Source organism: Rutidosis leptorrhynchoides, chromosome 4 (assembly GCF_046630445.1).
Source record: "Rutidosis leptorrhynchoides isolate AG116_Rl617_1_P2 chromosome 4, CSIRO_AGI_Rlap_v1, whole genome shotgun sequence".
NCBI classification, from domain to species: Eukaryota; Viridiplantae; Streptophyta; class Magnoliopsida; order Asterales; family Asteraceae; genus Rutidosis; species Rutidosis leptorrhynchoides.
In genome coordinates, this window is record NC_092336.1 from 401,408,258 (window position 1) to 401,431,964 (window position 23,707).

A 23,707-nucleotide genomic window follows, 5' to 3' on the forward strand; every position below is an offset into this window, starting at 1 on the left:
GCCTAATTCCAAATCATGCGTCGTATAATTTTGTTCGTGAATCTTCAATTGTCTAGACGCATAAGCAATCACCTTCGTTCGTTGCATTAATACACAACCGAGACCTTGCTTTGATGCGTCACAATAAATCACAAAATCATCATTCCCTTCAGGCAATGACAATATAGGTGCCGTAGTTAGCTTTTTGTTCAATAACTGAAACGCTTTCTCTTGTTCATCATTCCATTCAAATTTCTTCCCTTTATGCGTTAATGCAGTCAAGGGTTTTGCTATTCTGGAAAAGTCTTGGATGAACCTTCTGTAGTAACCAGCTAGTCCTAAAAACTGGCGTATGTGTTTTGGAGTTTTCGGAGTTTCCCACTTTTCAACAGTTTCTATCTTTGCCGGATCCACCTTAATACCTTCTTTGTTCACTATGTGACCGAGGAATTGAACTTCTTCCAACCAAAATGCACACTTTGAAAACTTAGCGTACAATTCTTCATTCCTCAATACTTCTAACACCTTTCTCAAATGTTCATCGTGTTCTTGGTCATTCTTTGAGTAAATAAGTATGTCATCAATGAAAACAATGACAAACTTGTCAAGGTATGGTCCACACACTCGGTTCATAAGGTCCATGAACACAGCTGGTGCATTAGTTAAACCAAACGGCATGACCATAAACTCGTAATGACCGTAACGTGTTCTGAAAGCAGTCTTTGGAATATCATCTTCTTTCACCCGCATTTGATGATACCCGGAACGTAAGTCAATCTTTGAATAAACAGACGAGCCTTGTAGTTGATCAAATAAGTCGTCGATTCTCGGTAGTGGGTAGCGGTTCTTGATGATAAGTTTGTTCAACTCTCGGTAGTCGATACACAACCTGAATGTACCATCTTTCTTCTTGACAAACAAAATAGGAGCTCCCCACGGTGATGTGCTTGGTCGAATGAAACCACGCTCTAAAAGTTCTTGTAATTGGCTTTGCAGTTCTTTCATCTCGCTGGGTGCGAGTCTGTAAGGAGCACGAGCTATTGGTGCAGCTCCTGGTACAAGATCTATTTGAAATTCAACGGATCGATGTGGGGGTAATCCCGGTAATTCTTTCGAAAATACATCGGGAAATTCTTTTGCAATGGGAACATCATTGATGCTCTTTTCTTCAGTTTGTACTTTCTCAACGTGTGCTAGAACAGCATAGCAACCTTTTCTTATTAGTTTTTGTGCCTTCAAATTACTAATAAGATGTAGCTTCGTGTTGCCCTTTTCTCCGTACACCATTAATGGTTTTCCTTTTTCTCGTATAATGCGAATTGCATTTTTGTAACAAACGATCTCTGCTTTCACTTCTTTCAACCAGTCCATACCGATTATCACATCAAAACTCCCTAACTCTACTGGTATCAAATCAATCTTAAATGTTTCGCTAACCAGTTTAATTTCTCGATTCCGACATATATTATCTGCTGAAATTAATTTACCATTTGCTAATTCGAGTAAAAATTTACTATCCAAAGGCATCAATGGACAACTTAATTTAGCACAAAAATCTCTACTCATATAGCTTCTATCCGCACCTGAGTCAAATAAAACGTAAGCAGATTTATTGTCAATAAGAAACGTACCCGTAACAAGCTCCGGGTCTTCCTGTGCCTCTGCCGCATTAATATTGAAAACTCTTCCGCGGCCTTGTCCATTCGTGTTCTCCTGGTTCGGGCAATTTCTAATAATGTGGCCCGGTTTTCCACATTTATAACAAACTACATTGGCATAACTTGCTCCGACACTACTTGCTCCGCCATTACTCGTTCCGACACCATTTGTTCCTTTCGTTCTATTAACCCCTGGTCTGTAGACCTCACACTTCGCCTCGCTATGACCATTTCTTTTAAACTTGTTGCAAAATTTGGTGCAGAACCCCGAGTGATACTTTTCACACCTTTGGCATAGCTGCTTCTGATTGTTGTTGTTGTTGCGGTTATTATTGTTGTTGGGATGATTGTTGTAGTTGCTGTTGTTGTTGTTGTTGTTGTTGTTGTTGTTGTTGTTGTTGGGCCGTTTGTTGTAGTTGCGATTGATGTTGCGACTGTTGGGATAATTGTTGCGATTATTGTTGTAATTGCTGTTGTTGTTGTATTGGTGATTCTTATCACCGTTTTCCTCCCACTTTATTTTGACTTGCTTCACATTGGCCTCTTCAGCAGTCTGTTCTTTAATTCTTTCTTCAATCTGGTTCACTAGTTTGTGAGCCATTCTACATGCCTGTTGTATGGAGACGGGCTCGTGTGAACTTATATCTTCTTGGATTCTTTCCGGTAATCCTTTCACAAACGCGTCGATCTTCTCTTCCTCATCTTCGAATGCTCCCGGACACAATAGGCACAATTCTGTGAATCGTCTTTCGTACGTGGTAATATCAAATCCTTGGGTTCGTAACCCTCTAAGTTCTGTCTTGAGCTTATTGACCTCGGTTCTGGGACGGTACTTCTCGTTCATCAAGTGCTTAAATGCTGACCACGGTAGTGCGTACGCATCGTCTTGTCCCACTTGCTCTAGATAGGTATTCCACCATGTTAACGCAGAACCTGTGAAGGTATGCGTAGCGTACTTCACTTTGTCCTCTTCAGTACACTTACTTATGGCAAACACCGATTCGACCTTCTCGGTCCACCGTTTCAATCCGATCGGTCCTTCAGTTCCATCAAATTCCAAAGGTTTGCAGGCAGTGAATTCTTTGTAGGTGCATCCTACACGATTTCCTGTACTGCTAGATCCAAGGTTATTGTTGGTATGTAGCGCAGCCTGTACTGCGGCTATGTTTGAAGCTAGAAAAGTACGGAATTCCTCTTCATTCATATTCACGGTGTGTCGAGTAGTCGGTGCCATTTCCTTCAAAATAGTCAAATGGAACAAGTTAATCATACAGAATATTAAGAGTAGTTAATAGTATTTCGTAGCATAATATGAACTCATTTATAAAAGCTTTTTCTTCATATTAGCGTTTTATAAGTTTAAATTCGGGTAGTACCTACCCGTTAAGTTCATACTTAGTAGCTAATATACAATTCAACTACTACAATTCTATATGAAAAACTGATTATAATAATATTTCGCGTTCAAACTTTTACACAATATTTTACAAACTTACAATACCACTTATTTTACATATAGCATGAAATATAGCACACAATAAATTTGATACAAGATGGTTGTGAAGATAATTCTAGCTAGTACACAAGTCGTTCAGCAAAGGCAATAAAGACACGTAATTCATACGTCCAGAAACAAGTCATGCATTCTGGTTTTACTAGGATTACTTCCCATCCTTGGTCTTGTGGAACATAACCGTTATGGCCGTTGATAAGACAGCGTGTTGTAACGTCGTCAAAGGGACGAGGGTTACGTAATGTCCAACAGTCCCGTAACAATCTAAAAACCTCATTTCTTACCCCAATTACCGACTCCGTCACTTGTGGGAACGTTTTGTTTAATAGTTGTAGGCCGATGTTCTTGTTCTCACTTTGGTGAGAAATTACTAATCCGTAAGCATAACATGCTTCTTTATGTTGCATGTTAGCCGCTTTTTCTAAATCACGAAGTCCAATATTCAGATATATTGAGTCAAAATAATTTCTTAACCCATTGCGTAAAATAGCATTTGGGTTCCCCGCAATATATGCGTCAAAGTAAACACATCGTAACTTATGGATTTCCCAATGTGATATCCCCCATCTTTCGAACGAAAGCCTTTTATAAACCAAGGCATTCTTGGAACGTTCTTCGAATGTCTTACAAACTGATCTCGCCTTAAATAGTTGTGCCGAAGAATTCTGACCGACTCTAGACAAGATTTCATCAATCATGTCTCCGGGTAGGTCTCTTAAAATATTGGGTTGTCTATCCATTTTGTGTTTTTATACTGTAAAATAGACAAGAGTTAGATTCATAAAAAAAAAATACTTATTAATACAAGCAATTTTTACATATATCATAAAGCATAAGCACACTATATTACATATATTACACCACACGAATACAACTATCTTATTCCAACTCGCTTGTTTCTTCTTCTTCGGTTTTGGTTCGTTTTGCCAAGTTTCTAGGGATATATGATGTTCCCCTAATACGAGCCGTCATTTTCCACATTGGTTTAGAAAAACCTGGTGGTTTAGAGGTTCCCGGGTCATTGTTACAACTTAAGGACTTCGGGGGTTGACGATACATATAAAGTTCATCGGGGTTGGAATTAGATTTCTCTATTTTTATGCCCTTTCCCTTATTATTTTCTTTTGCCTTTTTAAATTCAGTTGGGGTAATTTCTATAACATCTCTATTTTGCCTTTTTAACCTTGGTCGGTTGGTTGAGGATTTTCTTTTACTTAACCCTTTTATAATTTCCCCCACCGGTTCTATTTCTTCATTCGGTTCCGATTCTTCTTCCGGTTCCGATTCTTCTTCCGGTTCCGACTCTTCTTCCGGTTCCTCTTCGGGAACTTGTGAATCAGTCCACGAATCATTCCAATTTACATTTGACTCTTCATTATTATTAGGTGAGTCAATGGGACTTGTTCTAGAGGTAGACATCTATCACATAATATCAAACGCGTTAAGAGATTAATATATCACATAATATTCACATGTTAAAAATATATAGTTTCCAACAAAATTTGTTAAGCAATCATTTTTCAAGTAAACACGGTCGAAGTCCAGACTCACTAATGCATCCTAACAAACTCGATAAGACACACTAATGCAAAATTCTGGTTCTCTAAGACCAACGTTCGGATACCAACTGAAATGTCCCGTTCTTATTGATTAAAAACGTTCCATATTAATTGATTTCGTTGCGAGGTTTTGACCTCTATATGAGACGTTTTTCAAAGACTGCATTCATTTTTAAAACAAACCATAACCTTTATTTCATAAATAAAGGTTTAAAAAGCTTTACTTAGATTATCAAATAATGATAATCTAAAATATCCTGTTTACACACGACCACTACATAATGGTTTACAATACAAATATGTTACATCGAAATCAGTTTCTTGAATGCAGAACATGGACTCCAAATCTTGTCCTTATTTTAGTATGCAACAGCGGAAGCTCTTAATATTCACCTGAGAATAAACATGCTTTAAACGTCAACAAAAATGTTGGTGAGTTATAGGTTTAACCTATATATATCAAATCGTAACAATAGACCACAAGATTTCATATTTCAATACACATCCCATACATAGAGATAAAAATCATTCATATGGTGAACACCTGGTAACCGACATTAACAAGATGCATATAGAAGAATATCCCCATCATTCCGGGACACCCTTCGGATATGATATAAATTTCGAAGTACTAAAGCATCCGGTACTTTGGATGGGGTTTGTTAGGCCCAATAGATCTATCTTTAGGATTCGCGTCAATTAGGGTGTCTGTTCCCTAATTCTTAGATTACCAGACTTAATAAAAAGGGGCATATTCGATTTCGATAATTCAACCATAGAATGTAGTTTCACGTACTTGTGTCTATTTTGTAAATCATTTATAAAACCTGCATGTATTCTCATCCCAAAAATATTAGATTTTAAAAGTGGGACTATAACTCACTTTCACAGATTTTTTACTTCGTCGAGAAGTAAGACTTGGCCACTGTTGATTCACGAACCTATAACAATATATACATATATATTAAAGTATGTTCAAAATATATTTACAACACTTTTAATATATTTTGGTGTTTTAAGTTTATTAAGTCAGCTGTCCTCGTTAGTAACCTACAACTAGTTGTCCACAGATAGATGTACAGAAATAAATCGATAAATATTATCTTGAATCAATCCACGACCCAGTGTATACGTATCTCAGTATTGATCACAACTCAAACTATATATATTTTGGAATCAACCTCAACTCTGTATAGCTAACTCCAACATTCACATATAGAGTGTCTATGGTTGTTCCGAAATATATATAGATGTGTCGACATGATAGGTCGAAACATTGTATACATGTCTATGGTTTCTCAAGATTACATAATATACAATACAAGTTGATTAAGTTATGGTTGGAATAGATTTGTTACCAATTTTCACGTAGCTAAAATGAGAAAAATTATCCAATCTTGTTTTACCCATAACTTCTTCATTTTAAATCCGTTTTGAGTGAATCAAATTGCTATGGTTTCATATTGAACTCTATTTTATGAATCTAAACAGAAAAAGTATAGGTTTATAGTCGGAAACATAAGTTACAAGTCGTTTTTGTAAAGGTAGTCATTTCAGTCGAAAGAACGACGTCTAGATGACCATTTTAGAAAACATACTTCCACTTTGAGTTTAACCATAATTTTTGGACATAGTTTCATGTTCATAATAAAAATCATTTTCTCAGAATAACAACTTTTAAATCAAAGTTTATCATAGTTTTTAATTAACTAACCCAAAACAGCCCGCGGTGTTACTACGACGGCGTAAATCTGGTTTTACGGTGTTTTTCGTGTTTCCAGGTTTTAAATCATTAAGTTAGCATATCATATAGATATAGAACATGTGTTTAGTTAATTTTAAAAGTCAAGTTAGAAGGATTAACTTTTGTTTGCGAACAAGTTTAGAATTAACTAAACTATGTTCTAGTGATTACGAGTTTAAACCTTCGAATAAGATAGTTTTATATATATGAATCGAATGATGTTATGAACATCATTACTACCTCAAGTTTAGTAGGTAAACCTACTGTAAGTGACAAGAAATGATCTAGCTTCAAAGGATCTTGGATGGCTTGAAAGTTCTTGAAGTAGGATCATGACACAAAAACAAGTTCAAGTAAGATTTTTACTCGAATTAAGATAGTTTATAGTTATAGAAATTGAATCAAAGTTTAAATATGAATATTACCTTGAATAAGAAAGATAACCTACTGTATATAACAAAGGTTTCTTGATCTTAGATGATTACTTGGAATGGATTAGAAAGCTTGGAAGTAAATTAGTAAACTTGAAGGGATTTTTGAAGTGTTCTTGAAGTGTTTTTCCTATGATGATTATAGCTTGATTCTTGAAGTGATTTTTGATGAAGATGATGATTAACTACTGGAAAAATACATTCATAATAGTGTGTGTGTGTTGAGAGAGAATTAGAAAGAGAATTGAAAGTGAAATGGAGTGAATGATGAGTGGTAATTGGTGAGTGGTGAGTGGGGTTAAAAGGAGTTCTAGTTAGTTGACTAGCTCATGGTAGAAGTTAAAATTGATTAGTCATACATGACATAATCAAGAGTGGAATCCCATGCTAGTTCCTATTGGTATATACCCATAGTAAGTACGTTTTGAAGCTGTGTATAATACGGGTAAGAATACGACTAGAATTCTTGATGAAAGAAAAGAATGGGAAAGTAACTGTAACCATTTTCGTTAAGTATGAGTGTTTTGATATATGTCTTGAAGTCTTCCAAAAGTATTTTAATACATCTAAATACACTACATGTATATACATTTTAACTGAGTCGTTAAGTCATCGTTAGTCGTTACATGTAAGTGTTGTTTTGAAACCTTTAAGTTAACGATCTCAATTAATGTTGTTAACCCATTGTTTATTATATCTAATGAGATGTTAAATTATTATATTATCATGATATTATGATATATTAATATATCTTAATATAATATATATACATTTAAATGTCGTTACAACGATAATCGGTACATATATGTCTCGTTTCGAAATCCTTAAGTTAGTAGTCTTGTTTATATGTATATAACTCATTGTTAATATACTTATGGAGATACTTACTTATCATAATCTCATGTTAACCATATGTATATCCATATATATATCGTCATGTCGTTTTTACAAGTTTTAACGTTCGTGAATCGCCGGTCAACTTGGGTGGTCAATTGTCTATATGAAACATATTTCAATTAATCAAGTCTTAACAAGTTTGATTTCTTAACATGTTGGAAACATTTAATCATGTAAATATCAATCTCAATTAATATATATAAACATGGAAAAGTTCGGGTCACTACAGTTTGTTCATACAATTAACATGTTAATATACTTGTAATTGAATGGTTAATTGATCATGGTTGTGATATTACTTGATATATGATAGAATATGCATGTTTGAGTGACTTTCTGTTAATTGTTGAAGATACCGAATCTGGTTTTCTTTCTTGATACCGAGTCTGAAATTTGGTACCTTGAAATTTTCTGATTTTTATCTTCAAACACTTAACATGTTTATTCTATATCTTTCTGATATGAAAACTCAAGCTTATTTGGTTACAGAATCTAAAGTTTTCATAACTACCGAATCTGCTTGAAATGTGTTTAAAAATTGACTAAGTGTTGTTCTGAGTCCTTGTGTGGTATAATTGACTTTGCATGATGATTTTGTACTAAGATGAATATCATATGAATGTCATGGTTGTCAATTATTTGTTCATATTTGAGAATAAAAGACTTTTATATTTTTGAAAAACCATAAAAATCTTAAAAATTAAAAATATAAAAAGGATTTCAAAGGCAAATAAGAATAGAGATATATGCTTTTTATTAAATATCTTGTGGTCTTCTATTTCTTATTTATACAGCTAAATGGCGAACAATCACTTCATCAACTCTGAAACCAGCATAACCTGCAACTACTGGACAGCAATTCTAGAGAGGCACACACTGTGGCCTGCTCTCAATACTACTGCCAGTGTAGCTGTAACAGATCTGGAGTTACTTAATAGAACAATTAGGTTTGTGGAAGCTACACAACCTACTACTGAAAATCCAGAGGGAACACAAGCTCGTTTTGAATTTCAACTAAGAGGAGTTCAAGGGAGGAGGAGTTTCACTAAAGCTGATTTCAGGAGGGTCTTCAGACTTCCTCTTGTACAGAATGCTCCTGCTTTTCCTGCTACTCAGCAAATGATGACTTCTGTCTTTGATCTTGGTTATGTTAGAGCTACCAACGTTCCACCAGCTAAGTTTCAGAATAAATATCTGCACTCAAGGTGGTATGTGATCTTCTCAATCATCAACAGATGCTTGCTGATGACAAGGAGTGGATCTAATAGCTTGACTGTGCCAATGCTGAAAGTATTCTACTCTTTCATAAGAGTAGAGGCTCCTGACTATGTTGAGCTTTTATGGGATCTGGTTCAAGCTCAAGTTGATAAGCCAAGGGGTTCATACATCCCTTGCGAAAAGTTTTTCTGTATATTTAACCATGATGCTATAAATGCTTGCAGAAATGCAAATATATTTGTACCAGGTACACATGGATTACAGATGAAAAGGTTTGGAGAGCTGAAGATGAATACCCCTATGGTGTCTGATAATCAATTCACTGCGCCAATTCCAAATTGGCTAGTGAGGCTAGCTGAACCCCAAGAAGCTCGTATGCGTTCTTATTTTCAGGCTGTAGGAATACCTCTTCCGAACCCGGTACAACAAGAACAAGTTGAACCTGCCGTGGTTCCAGCCCCAGAGGTTGTAGATGAACCTGTAATTCAACCACTCGAGCCAGCTAATCCTCCACTTAGGGTGAACCTCAAACGATCTAGGGTAGCACACCAAGCTCAACCCGTGAGGATCAGGGAACCTAGTCCAACTAAGATTGAACCAACCCTTTCCACAACATCCGAAGTAAGCAGTGACACTTCAGCAACAGCATCTGAATCATCTCCTGAACATTCTCCTAAGAGAACTCGATACATGCCAGATGAGATGATTCAAACTCCACCAACCCAACGACTAACTGGATCTAGGACTTCGACACCCATCGTCCGCCAAACAGTTACTCCAACCATTGGTGATACGGACCAAGACCAAGAGCCAATTAGGTCACCCTCACCTATCTCCATATCACATCCAAGAATAACAGTAAGCCCTACGCTAAAGAAGCGCAAGCTTCGGTAGGCAAGAGATCTAAAAGCACGGATGGTAAAAAGACCACGAAGCCCATCCAATCTAAGCAGGACTTAATAATAAATCCTACAAAGCAAGGTGCTTCGGCATCTAAGGAAGTAAAGTCTTCCTCTGCAGTAAAGTCTGCGTTGACTCAATCGATTGAGGAAACTCAATCATTGAAGTCCAGAACGGCCGAAGGGGAGCCGAAAAATCTTGAAAAGGCACCCTGCGTATCGGCTGGAAATCCTCCTGTACCTCAACGTACAACAGGGTCTCGAGGTCCGGCTTATCTTGATGAGGAAGATCTTCCGCGTCCCATGGAAATGAGTCAACATGACAATCCTTCGGGATATTTATCAGACTTCCAGCAGACTGTTCCCTTGGTTCATGAAAGTGAACCATTGGTTCAAACCACTTCTCTTCCGGATTCTGAATCTCAGGGTCTGGAGGAAGAGTCTTTAACTGAAAGAGATGTGCCACCTCATGGTATATCAATGATTTCAGGAGTCGGGGATAGCAATATCTCTACGAGAACTAAACCGACGGGTAGTCCTGCTACTTTGTCAGAGTCCCATGAGCCCAAAGTCATGGTGGCGGATGCTTCGAAAGAAACTTCGCCGGTGACAACTCCGGTTGTTACCCAACCTCCATCAGAAGAGGATATCACGAATCTGACTAGTAGTATGTATAGCCCTACATATAAGAATAATACCGCACAATCATCCTTACCTGCCCTCACGGCAACTCAAACACTTCCACCAACATCGCCTTCAACAGTTGCTGCTGCTGGTGTTCCTATTGTTACTTTTCCACCATCACCTTCTCGTTTACCACATTTCTATGATGCTTTGGAGCAAGAATATTTCAGTCGTATGTTTTCTAGAGTCAATATAGATGTTCTTCGACGCACTTCGCTTCAAGCATTGTTTCGTGCTCGTGTTCGATATCCACTTAATTCCTGCTCTTCTCCGTTGAGTCCTCACCGTGATGATGAACATGACGATTCTGATCCTCAGAATAGCCATGAGGGGGAGAAAGGAGTAGATGGAGAATATCTAACGGTAAACATTTCAACTAAGGGTGGTGGTGTAAGGTCTTCATTAGCTTCACAAGCTCAACAAGTTCAGATGGAATCAGAAATGGTTACTACACATGATGAAATTGATGATAAGGAGCCTAAGCAAGTTATAATTCCAATTGTTCATAATGAGGCTGATAGTGGACTGGTAGATGAGGATTTGAACTTGAGTGATTTCTATCTTGAAGAGACGGATGACGATGGATTTGTCATTCTAAGCAAGTTATCATCAGTATCTTCAATTCCGGAAGATGTAGAGATTGTAGATGAAGAGAATCCTGAACCAGTAATAGAAAGTGATGATGAAATGGATTCTTCTGATGACGATGAAGACAATCTTTATGTTAATCCAAATGAAGATGAGATCTTTGATCATATTGAAGATGATGATGTTCCAAATAATGATGCAACAAATCCTACTGGTCATTCATCAAATTCAACACCCTTATCGAGTTCAAATCCAACAAATGCTAATGAAAGTTCAACTTCTGGTACATCTGCATCAAGTGAAACAGTGAATTCCAGATTCAAATACAATCATGGAATATTCTTTAAGAATCAGGAGCAAAGATTATTGTTGGGAGTAGAACATGATTTTATAACGTTACGAAACACATTCATCGAAGAAAATGCTTACAAGATCTTCGGCATCAATGAATTACCAAAGAGTAAAAGGTTTACTTATATAGGTTCACGATTGCTTCCAGCAAGTGAAAGGAATTGGTATGAGTTTATGTGGAGGAAACATATCAACAAAGATGAAGATGATTTGTGGCTTCAAAGAAAATATCGTATTTCAGAAGTGTTGAATATTACTCGAGTCGGAGTAGAGATAAGCGAAAAGAAAGACGTCATCAGTCAGTTCTGTAGTGACCCGAACTTTTCCATGTTTATATATATTAATTGAGGTTGATATTTACATGATTAAATGTTTCCAACATGTTAAGCAATCAAACTTGTTAAGACTTGATTAATTGAAATATGTTTCATATAGACAATTGACCACCCAAGTTGACCGGCGATTCACGAACGTTAAAACTTGTAAAAACGACATGACGATATATATATATGGATATACATATGGTTAACATGAGATTATGATAATTAAGTATCTCTATAAGTATATTAATAATGAGTTATATACATATAAACAAGACTACTAACTTAAGGATTTCGAAACGAGGCATATATGTAACGATTATCATTGTAACGACATTTAAATGTATATATATCATATTAAGATATATTAATATATCATAATATCATGATAATAGAATAATTTAACATCTCATTAGATATAATAAACAATGGGTTAACAACATTAATTGAGATCGTTAACTTAAAGGTTTCAAAACAACACTTACATGTAACGACTAACGATGACTTAACGACTCAGTTAAAATGTATATACATGTAGTGTTTTAATATGTATTTATACACTTTTGAAAGACTTCAATACACTTATCAAAATACTTCTACTTAACAAAAATGCTTACAATTACATCCTCGTTCAGTTTCATCAACAATTCTACTCGTATGCACCCGTATTCGTACTCGTACAATACACAGCTTTTAGATGTATGTACTATTGGTATATACACTCCAATGATCAGCTCTTAGCAGCCCATGTGAGTCACCTAACACATGTGGGAACCATCATTTGGCAACTAGCATGAAATATCTCATAAAATTACAAAAATATGAGTAATCATTCATGACTTATTTACATGAAAACAAAATTACATATCCTTTATATCTAATCCATACACTAACGACCAAAAACACCTACAAACACTTTCATTCTTCAATTTTCTTCATTTAATTGATCTCTCTCAAGTTCTATCTTCAAGTTCTAAGTGTTCTTCATAAATTCCAAAAGTTCTAGTTTCATAAAATCAAGAATACTTTCAAGTTTGCTAGCTCACTTCCAATCTTGTAAGGTGATCATCCAACCTCAAGAAATCTTTGTTTCTTACAGTAGGTTATCATTCTAATACAAGGTAATAATCATATTCAAACTTTGGTTCAATTTCAATAACTATAACAATCTTATTTCAAGTGATGATCTTACTTGAACTTGTTTTCGTGTCATGATTCTGCTTCAAGAACTTCGAGCCATCCAAGGATCCGTTGATGCTAAATCTATTTTTCTCTTTTCCAGTAGGTTTATCCAAGGAACTTAAGGTAGTAATGATGTTCATAACATCATTCGATTCATACATATAAAGCTATCTTATTCGAAGGTTTAAACTTGTAATCACTAGAACATAGTTTAGTTAATTCTAAACTTGTTCGCAAACAAAAGTTAATCCTTCTAACTTGACTTTTAAAATCAACTAAACACATGTTCTATATCTATATGATATGCTAACTTAATGATTTAAAACCTGGAAACACGAAAAACACCGTAAAACCGGATTTATGCCGTCGTAGTAACACCGCGGGCTGTTTTGGGTTAGTTAATTAAATACTATGATAAACTTTGATTTAAAAGTTGTTATTCTGGGAAAATGATTTTTATTATGAACATGAAACTATATCCAAAAATTATGGTTAAACTCAAAGTGGAAGTATGTTTTTTAAAATGGTCATCTAGACGTCGTTCTTTCGACTGAAATGACTACCTTTACAAAAACGACTTGTAACTTATTTTTTATAAACCTATACTTTTTCTGTTTAGCAATTTGATTCACTCAAAACGGATTTAAAATGAAGAAGTTATGGGTAAAACAAGATTAGATAATTTTTCTCATTTTAGCTACGTGAAAATTGGTAACAAATCTATTCCAACCATAACTTAATCAACTTGTATTGTATATTATGTAATCTTGAAATACCATAGACACGTATACAATGTTTCGACCTATCATGTCGACACATCTATATATATTTCGGAACAACCATAGACACTCTATATGTGAATGTTGGAGTTAGCTATACAGGGTTGAGGTTGATTCCAAAATATATATAGTTTGAGTTGTGATCAATACTGAGATACGTATACACTGGGTCGTGGATTGATTCAAGATAATATTTATCGATTTATTTCTGTACATCTAACTGTGGACAACTAGTTGTAGGTTACTAACGAGGACAGCTGACTTAATAAACTTAAAACATCAAAATATATTAAAAGTGTTGTAAATATATTTTGAACATACTTTGATATATATGTATATATTGTTATAGGTTCGTGAATCAACCAGTGGCCAAGTCTTACTTCTCGACGAAGTAAAAATCTGTGAAAGTGAGTTTCATTTGCCTTTTTACCCTTTATATTTTTGGGCTGAGAATGCATGCGTAATTTTTATAAATGATTTACAAAATAGACACAAGTACGTGAAACTACATTCTATGGTTGAATTATCGAAATCGAATATGCCCCTTTTTATTAAGTCTGGTAATCTAAGAATTAGGGAACAGACACCCTAATTGACGCGAACTCTAAAGATAGATCTATCGGGCCCAACAAACCCCATCCAAAGTACCGGATGCTTTAGTACTTCAAAATTTAAATCATATCCGAAGTGTAACGACCCTGGTTTTACCAACGTTATTTATTAATAATTATTATTATTAATACGCTTGATTAAACGAATGTATGTTATTACATTTACATGTTGCTTTAATTGCCCGTACTTGAACTTTAAATGCCCGAAACGTCTTTGTGACACCCGGAACTTGCACGAATAATATTTTAAGATATTATTTACATTCATGATTAATTTTAATAATCATTTTAATTAACTAAGGCCTTTAGTTAGTTACTTGGGCTTAAGATGGACTTTTATTGGATTACTTGCTAACTACTTGCAACTTGGGCCTTTTAAGAGTTAATGGACTTGTATAAGCCCACCCTACTTATTACTTGGATTAATTAGCCCACTCTTGAAGCTTGTAGGTATCATTTAGCTTGGAACTAACTAGTTTGACCATTTGGAATCTTGTTGGCTCACTATCCCCATGCACACCACCTTATTGTCCAACTTTAAGCCTTCTTTACATGCTAATAACCATTAAACTTAACCTCTCCCCTCCCAATTCTGCTGAATGCCGAATCCATGTAGGCCATTTAGTGGTGTTTGATTTCATTTTTCCTTCATTACTCTCACTTGCTCACTCATTTCTCATAAACACACACACTTGCTTCATCTTTTCTCTTATCTTTCTCTCAAGTTCTTCTTTCTTTCTTGTAAGTAACAACTTCTTTTCTTCTTTTCTTTGTTGGTAAAAACTGAATTCTACATGAACATAATCATCATCAATCTTTGTTATTAAAACTTTTGTTACTTGTTCTTGTTTAAAGTTAATTACTTGTAGGTTACTAAGTTGTTTACTTACTTACTTTCATGTTTCAAGAATCAACTTCTTAGTTTGATTCTTCATTTATATCTTGTATTTAACAAGAACATCAAGAACATAATCTCTCTAGTTATGTCCTACATATTTTGTTTCAAAGAATTGAAGTTCATAGTTGTATAAACTCTTTACTTGTAGTTCTTGAAGTAACTTTGAAGTTACTTCACTTAAAGATCAACTTGGGTTGAATCTTTAAAAGTAAGAGCAACTATGAATCATCTTCTTGTTTAGATTAGCTTTCTACTTTATTTATTTCAAAGATTTAAACTTTATAATCTTTAATTTTGTTACTTGTGTTCTTGTTTGTTGTATGTTACTAGAATACCACCTTCATGGTTGGTTTAGGCTTATCATTCATTTTTATTTATTTCTTATTGTTAGTTGCTTACTACACATTTGAACAAGGACATGAAACCAACAAGAGCTTACACTTTGGTGCAAGTATCATGGATCCAACACTTGGTTGTGATCTTTCTTAGTGTTCATGAACTTGTTCATAAACTTACATGTAACCTTGGTTCATCAAACACTTACAACACTTGCACTTGGGTTATGATGGACAAACCTTGGTCAAAATGATGTTAACACATCAACGAGTTGTACACTTGAAGCTATACGCATCAAGGATGAGAACCGTGATGAACATCAAGCACCGAGACAACCGGAACTCTCCAAAACCCACTGTTCTGTCCAAAACCTACTGACCTGGTGCTTCTGGAACAGACCATTAGACCTGGGCTGTTCTAACCTTGATTTTTAGATAGAACTTTTCGAGTAGATAACTTTTCATATAGGACTCATCTTAATCCGAGTTACGGTTTAGGATTTATGGCCCTCCGATCGTTACCATGTCCTTTAACGTTGTGCAGAAATTTCTGACCTACTCGCACTTAGACCGTCGCCACGGTCAAACCAAGACGAGTTTACTTCTGTAAATTTTACCACACTTAAGGGACTCATAGACGGAGCCATGACCACTGGTCTCACCTTAATTCAGTAAGGGTAGAGGCCGTGGTGACTGACCGAAGTCAGCCTTTGTTTTAAACGACTTTCATAAACGAGTCTTACTTGTTACCTTTTGTTTAATGATGATTGATGATGACCCTTATGACCTTAATTACATACTTGTAAACCTTTTGAAACGACTTATTGACTTAGTGCTATTTGACTTAGGTTGAGGACGTTTGGACCGTTACTTGCACACCACTTTCCCGACTACTACCTTACCGTTACTTCTAATCATTGTGAGTTATAGCATTCCCTTTTTACTTTAACTTATTTTGGGAACTGAGAATACGTGCGGATTTTATGTTTTACATACTAGGCACGAGTACTTAAACTTTATATATGTGTGGGTTATATAACGGCAGAAACATTCCCTTTAGCTCGGTAACGTTTAATCATTGGTTTTTGAACCGTGAACGCGAATCTTAGATATGGATCCATAGGGTTTGACATCCCCACTCGGGCTAGTAGCGCTAGCATTTAACGAGTGTTTAATACTTCGAGGTTATACGCACTTGCCAAGTGCACTTTAAGGGGGTACATTAAACGTTAAGTTAGTTACCGGGTGCCCACGGTTAAGCATATACTTTTACATACTTTTGAAACGCTCGTTGTAGCACTGAAATCTCGTGGCCTACTTACATTACTGTTATACTTAAACTATAGCTCACCAACCTTTGTGTTGACCTTTTTAAGCATGTATTTTTCTCAGGTGCTTGAAGTCGCTTCCGCTATCTTACTAGTCGTGCTGTAGAACCCGCTGCCTAGAGTTGTATCGCATGACTACTTATGTTGCATTCAAACTTTTTACTTATGAACTTATGTTATGTAACGACCATTATGGTCACGTACACTTATTTAATGCTTCTACTTAGCGAAGCATACTTTTGATTTGTAAAACAATTGACGTATGTTATGACGTCACTTTTATTTATGAATGTAAACTCTGTTTTGAAAACGCATATAGTACTTAACCTTGTAATGATCCTGTTGTTGATGGTCCGTACATGATGATTTAGTACGGGGCGTCACATTTGGTATCAGAGCATTGGTTGTAGGGAATTAGGATGCATTAGTGAGTCTAAGACCGACCCGAGTAGGATTCACTAATAGGACTAATCTACAACTTGTTAGTTTACTTGTTTCCGCTAAACTTACTGCATGCTGCTGCTTACTGTTACTGCTATATGCCGTATGCTACTACGTGATTTCACTACTGCATGCTATTACTTGCTTTCGATTGCATGCTAGTTTCGTACGATTACTGATATTGCCATGCTACTTATTGTTATACATGATTTAAACTGTTGGCCTATTATTTGCTTGCTTTATGACATACTGACATGGAAAATTTATTTTTCCTTGTTCAGATGTCGGACATTCCACCTACTGACATCCCGAGCGGCTCAGGCCCCGTTGTTCCTCCCACTGCTGCACCTGTTGCTGCTGCTGCTGCTGCTGACATTCTGGCCCCGACACCCACTGGCGACCCCGGCGCCTCTAGTTCTGGAGCTAGCTCTAGTGTGCCTATCCCGGCGTCTTCTTCCAGACCCCTGAGGCAACTGGCTTGCATTGGTGGCATGGAGATCCCCGCGGAGTTCGGGGAAGGTCCCTTCCGTAACCACTGGCGCACACCTTGCCGACGCACCGCCGACGGCCGCTTAGCCGTGATTACGCCAGGCCGACACCGACAGATGTTGGCCGCTTTCGGATATGTTGAGCCACCCGCGCCACCACCGCATGATTCAGACGACGGTTCTTCCACCGATGCTTCTTCAGACGACACCTCATCTGACGACTCCAGTGATGAGGAGGATCCCGCTGACCGACCGATTCAGGCACCTTCTACCCCGCCGAAGAAGCGGTATCGCTTTGCTGGCATAATTCCTGGTCGAACTGTCACTGACGCTTATGGTCGGCGTCGTAGGATCACTGCTCGTAAACGGCTAGTGCCGTACCCCGCCGACCCACTGATATTACCGTCTCCACCCAGAGCCGGACCATCCACTTCAGCACCACCGGCTCCACCTGCACCGCCAGCACCACCTGCCCCATCACCTTCCTCTAATGAGGAAATGAGGCGGGAGATTGAGATTCTCCAGACTCGAGTTACTGAGCTCGAGGAGCAGTTGACTCATGTTTTGGACATCTTGTACCCACCATCGCCGTAGGACTTTGTACTAGATTCTGTATTGTAATCTCTTTTGTAATTTCATATTTCACATATGTAATGCACGAACTTATTGTAATGTATGAACTTATTATCATTAATGAATGGAATTTGTGTTGCTTACTTCTTGCGCAAGTGTTCTATTTACGTTATCATCTCATGGTTTTGTGGTACCTATATCTGCTTGCGTTATTTAATCAACATGTGTTGTGCTGTTTTCATGTTGGTTGTTATATAATGTACTATTATTATTTGCATAATGGATTTTGACTTGAGTCAAAATGTTTGTATAGAACATCATGGCCAACGGGAGATCTATCCCCACCGCGGCACAAATTGAGGAATTGATTAACGAGCGAGTCGCTGCTGCACTAGCTGAAAGACAACCCCAAGTTCCACCACCACCGCCTGTCAATCCACCTGTCGTCCGAGATGGGTGTACTTACAAGGAATTTCAAAACTGCAAGCCACACTACTTCAGTGGCACTGAGGGACCCGTCGGTCTCACCAGATGGTTCGAAAAGTTGGAATCAGTATTCAGGGTTAGCAATTGTTCTGGGGCTAACAAAACGAAATTTGCATCTTGCACGCTGTCTGATGGTGCGCTCACATGGTGGAATACCATGGCCCAAGCGAAAGGAATTGATGAGGCGTATGCTACGCCTTGGGAAGAATTTAAATGTGCTATGATCGAGGAATACTGTCCGAGAACCGAGATTCAAAAGATGGAAATCGAATTTATGCAATTGAAAACCGTAGGGAACGACCTTAACAGCTACAACCGTAGGTTTTTGGAATTGGCTCTTATGTGTCCAACCATGGTCACCCCCGAATTTAAGCGTTTGGAGAAATACTTCTCGGGACTTCCTAAGTCCATCAAGGGTAATGTTACCTCATCCAAGCCACCAAGTGTTCCCGAAGCGATGCGCATGGCGCATACTCTCTTGAATCAAATCATCCTTGACGAGCCGGAGAAGGCTAAGTTTGAAACTGTTAGTGGTGAAAAGAGGAAATGGGACAACAACCACAACAACAACAGGGGTAGGAACTATGATCAAAACCCGGCAAAACGACATGAAGGGTTCAGGCAAAACAACAACATGCACAACAACAACAACACCAACCCCAACAACAACAACCGCACCAATCCGAACTACAAGGGAACCTTACCACAATGCAATAGGTGCTACAAGCACCACACTGGGTATTGCAATGTTATCTGTGAGAAGTGCCAACAATCTGGACATGTTGGCAAGGATTGCAAGGTTACCACTTTGAATGTGAAGCCAAACCACAACAACAATGGGCCTAAGAAGTGTTATGAATGTGGAAAGACGGGCCATTTCAGAAACGAGTGTCCTAACAAGCGTAAGGATGGCGGACCACCACGTGCTAGAGCCTTCAATGTTAATGCAAGAGACGCTCGCGACAACCCCGACTTGGTGACAGGTATATTCAAGATCAACAATCTTTTAGCTTCTGTTCTATTTGATACTGGTGCCGATAGGAGCTATGTGTGTAGACATTTTTGTGATAAGTTAGATTGGTCGTTAGTTCCTTTGAAGGAAAGTATGCTTGTCGAGGTCGCCAATGGAAAACTTGAAAAGGTTGACCATATTAGTCGTGGAGCTATTATCAACATAGCTGGTGCAGATTTCGAAATTGATTTGATACCTATCAAACTGGGAAGTTTTGACGCGATCGTCGGTATGGATTGGTTGAGCAAGATAAAGGCCGATGTTATCTGTGGAGATAAAGCACTTCGCATACCACAAGGAGATGGCGAACCACTGGTTGTCTATGGAGAGAGATGTACCTCGAAGTTGAACCTCATTAGTTGCGTGAAAGCGCAAAAGATTATGAAGAAGGGACGCTTTGCTGTCCTAGCACATGTGAAAGCAGTAGAAACTGAGGTGAAGAACGTGAACGATGTGCGTATTGTGAACGAGTTTTCCGATGTCTTTCCCGAAGAACTGCCTGGATTACCGCCACCGAGGGCAGTAGAGTTTCAGATTGACTTAGTGCCAGGAGCTGCACCTGTAGCTCGCGCACCTTATAGACTCGCACCTTCCGAGATGCAAGAATTACAGAGTCAACTACAAGAGCTATTAGATCGAGGGTTTATCCAACCAAGCTTTTCGCCTTGGGGCGCACCTGTGTTGTTTGTAAAGAAGAAGGATGGATCCTTCCGTATGTGTATCGACTACCGTGAACTCAACAAATTGACTATCAAGAATCGATATCCTCTTCCACGAATTGATGATCTTTTTGATCAACTACAAGGATCGAGCGTTTATTCAAAGATCGATTTGCGATCCGGATATCACCAGCTGAGGGTGAAGGAAAGTGACGTGATGAAAACTGCATTCAGGACCCGTTATGGTCATTATGAGTTCCTCGTGATGCCATTCGGTTTGACAAATGCACCTGCCGTGTTCATGGATCTCATGAATCGTGTCTGCAAGCCTTACTTGGATAAGTTTGTTATCGTCTTCATAGATGATATCCTCATCTACTCTAAGAGCGAAGAAGAACATGAGCAACACCTTCGACTAGTGCTTGAACTCTTAAGACAAGAGCAACTTTACGCCAAATTCTCCAAGTGTGAATTTTGGTTGAAGGAAGTACAATTTTTGGGTCATGTTGTAAGCGACCAGGGTATCAAAGTTGATCCCACCAAGATTGAAGCCATCAGCAAGTGGGAGACCCCCTCTACTCCAACGCATATTCGCCAATTTCTAGGTCTCGCCGGTTATTATCGAAGGTTTATCGAAGGATTTTCTCTGATTGCGCGTCCTTTGACCGCACTGACTCACAAGGGCAAGAAGTTCATTTGGGAACCCACACAAGAATCAGCATTCCAAACTTTGAAGAAGAAGTTAACCTCCGCACCTATCCTATCACTTCCTGAAGGCAGTGACGACTTTGTTGTTTATTGCGATGCATCAAAGAGTGGTTTTGGTTGTGTACTGATGCAACGATCAAAGGTTATTGCCTATGCCTCCCGCCAATTGAAGATTCACGAGCGGAACTACACTACACATGATCTTGAACTTGGAGCCGTTGTCTTTGCACTCAAATTGTGGAGACATTATTTGTATGGAACTAAGAGCACTATCTTCACCGATCACAAGAGTCTCCAGCACATCTTCGATCAGAAGCAATTGAATATGAGACAGCGTCGATGGATCGAGACACTCAACGACTACGATTGTGAACTCCGTTATCACCCTGGCAAGGCCAATGTTGTAGCTGACGCTTTAAGCCGAAAGGAGAGGACGGCACCTCTCCGTGTTAGGGCTCTGAACATCACCATCCATTCGAACCTCAACAACCAGATCAGAGTAGCCCAAGTTGAGGCTCTCAAGGAGGAGAACATATCTCACGAGCATTTGAACATACTTGTCTCTCGATTCGAGGTTAGAGAGTCTGGACTCCGATGTTATGCCGGAAGAATTTGGGTACCTTACTATGGAGATCTACGAAGCCTGATACTTGATGAAGCACACAAATTGAGATATTCGATTCACCCCGGTGCAGGTAAGATGTACCACGACCTTAAAGAACAGTATTGGTGGCCAAATCTTAAGAAGGACGTTGCGACTTATGTTGGTAAGTGTTTGACTTGCTCGAAGGTTAAAGCCGAACATCAGAGACCTTCTGGGTTACTTCAACAGCCGGAAATCCCACAATGGAAGTGGGAAAGGATCACAATGGATTTCATTACTAAGCTGCCGAAGACGGTGGGCGGATGCGATACTATTTGGGTTATTGTTGACCGCCTCACCAAATCTGCACACTTCCTAGCGATGAAGGAAACTGATACAATGGAAAGACTTGCTCAGCTGTACATCAAAGAGGTTGTATCTCGTCATGGTGTACCTTTATCAATCATCTTCGATCGCGATCCCCGTTTTGCTTCCAGATTTTGGCGTTCTTTGCAAGAAGCCATGGGAACTCGTCTTGACATGAGTACTGCTTATCATCCTCAGACTGACGGGCAAAGTGAACGAACGATTCAGACCTTGGAGGACATGCTGCGTGCATGTGTCATTGATTTTGGAAAGGCCTGGGAAAGGCATTTGCCACTCGCCGAATTCTCGTACAATAACAGTTATCACTCAAGCATTAATGCTGCACCTTTTGAAGCATTGTATGGTCGTAAGTGCCGATCTCCTATTTGTTGGGCCGAAGTAGGCGAAAAGCAAATCACCGGACCCGAGGTAGTTCACGAAACCACGGAGAAGATCGCTCAGATCCAAGCTAGACTTAAGACTGCCCGTGATCGCCAAAAGAGCTATGCCGATCTTAAACGGAAAGACTTTGAATTTAATGTTGGTGATCGTGTAATGTTGAAGGTTGCACCTTGGAAAGGTGTGATCCGTTTTGGAAAACGTGGAAAGTTGAACCCACGATACATTGGTCCATTCGAGATCTTGGAACGTGTTGGACCAGTTGCATACCGTTTGGATCTACCAGCACAATTGAGCTCAGTTCATCCTACCTTCCATGTGTCAAACTTGAAGAAGTGTCTTGCTGCACCCGAACTCATCATACCTTTGGAAGAACTTACTATCGATGACAAACTCCACTTTGTGGAGGAACCTGTTGAGATTATGGATCGTGAGATCAAAACTTTGAAACGCAACAAGATTCCGATTGTACGAGTACGATGGAATGCCAAACGAGGACCTGAGTTTACTTGGGAGCGAGAGGATCAAATGATGCGAAAATATCCTCATCTTTTCCCGACTCCTCCATCTACTTCAGCTTAAAATTTCGGGACGAAATTTTCTTTAACAGGTGGGTAATGTAACGACCCTGGTTTTACCAACGTTATTTATTAATAATTATTATTATTAATACGCTTGATTAAACGAATGTATGTTATTACATTTACATGTTGCTTTAATTGCCCGTACTTGAACTTTAAATGCCCGAAACGTCTTTGTGACACCCAGAACTTGCACGAATAATATTTTAAGATATTATTTACATTCATGATTAATTTTAATAATCATTTTAATTAACTAAGGCCTTTAGTTAGTTACTTGGGCTTAAGATGGACTTTTATTGGATTACTTGCTAACTACTTGCAACTTGGGCCTTTTAAGAGTTAATGGACTTGTATAAGCCCACCCTACTTATTACTTGGATTAATTAGCCCACTCTTGAAGCTTGTAGGTATCATTTAGCTTGGAACTAACTAGT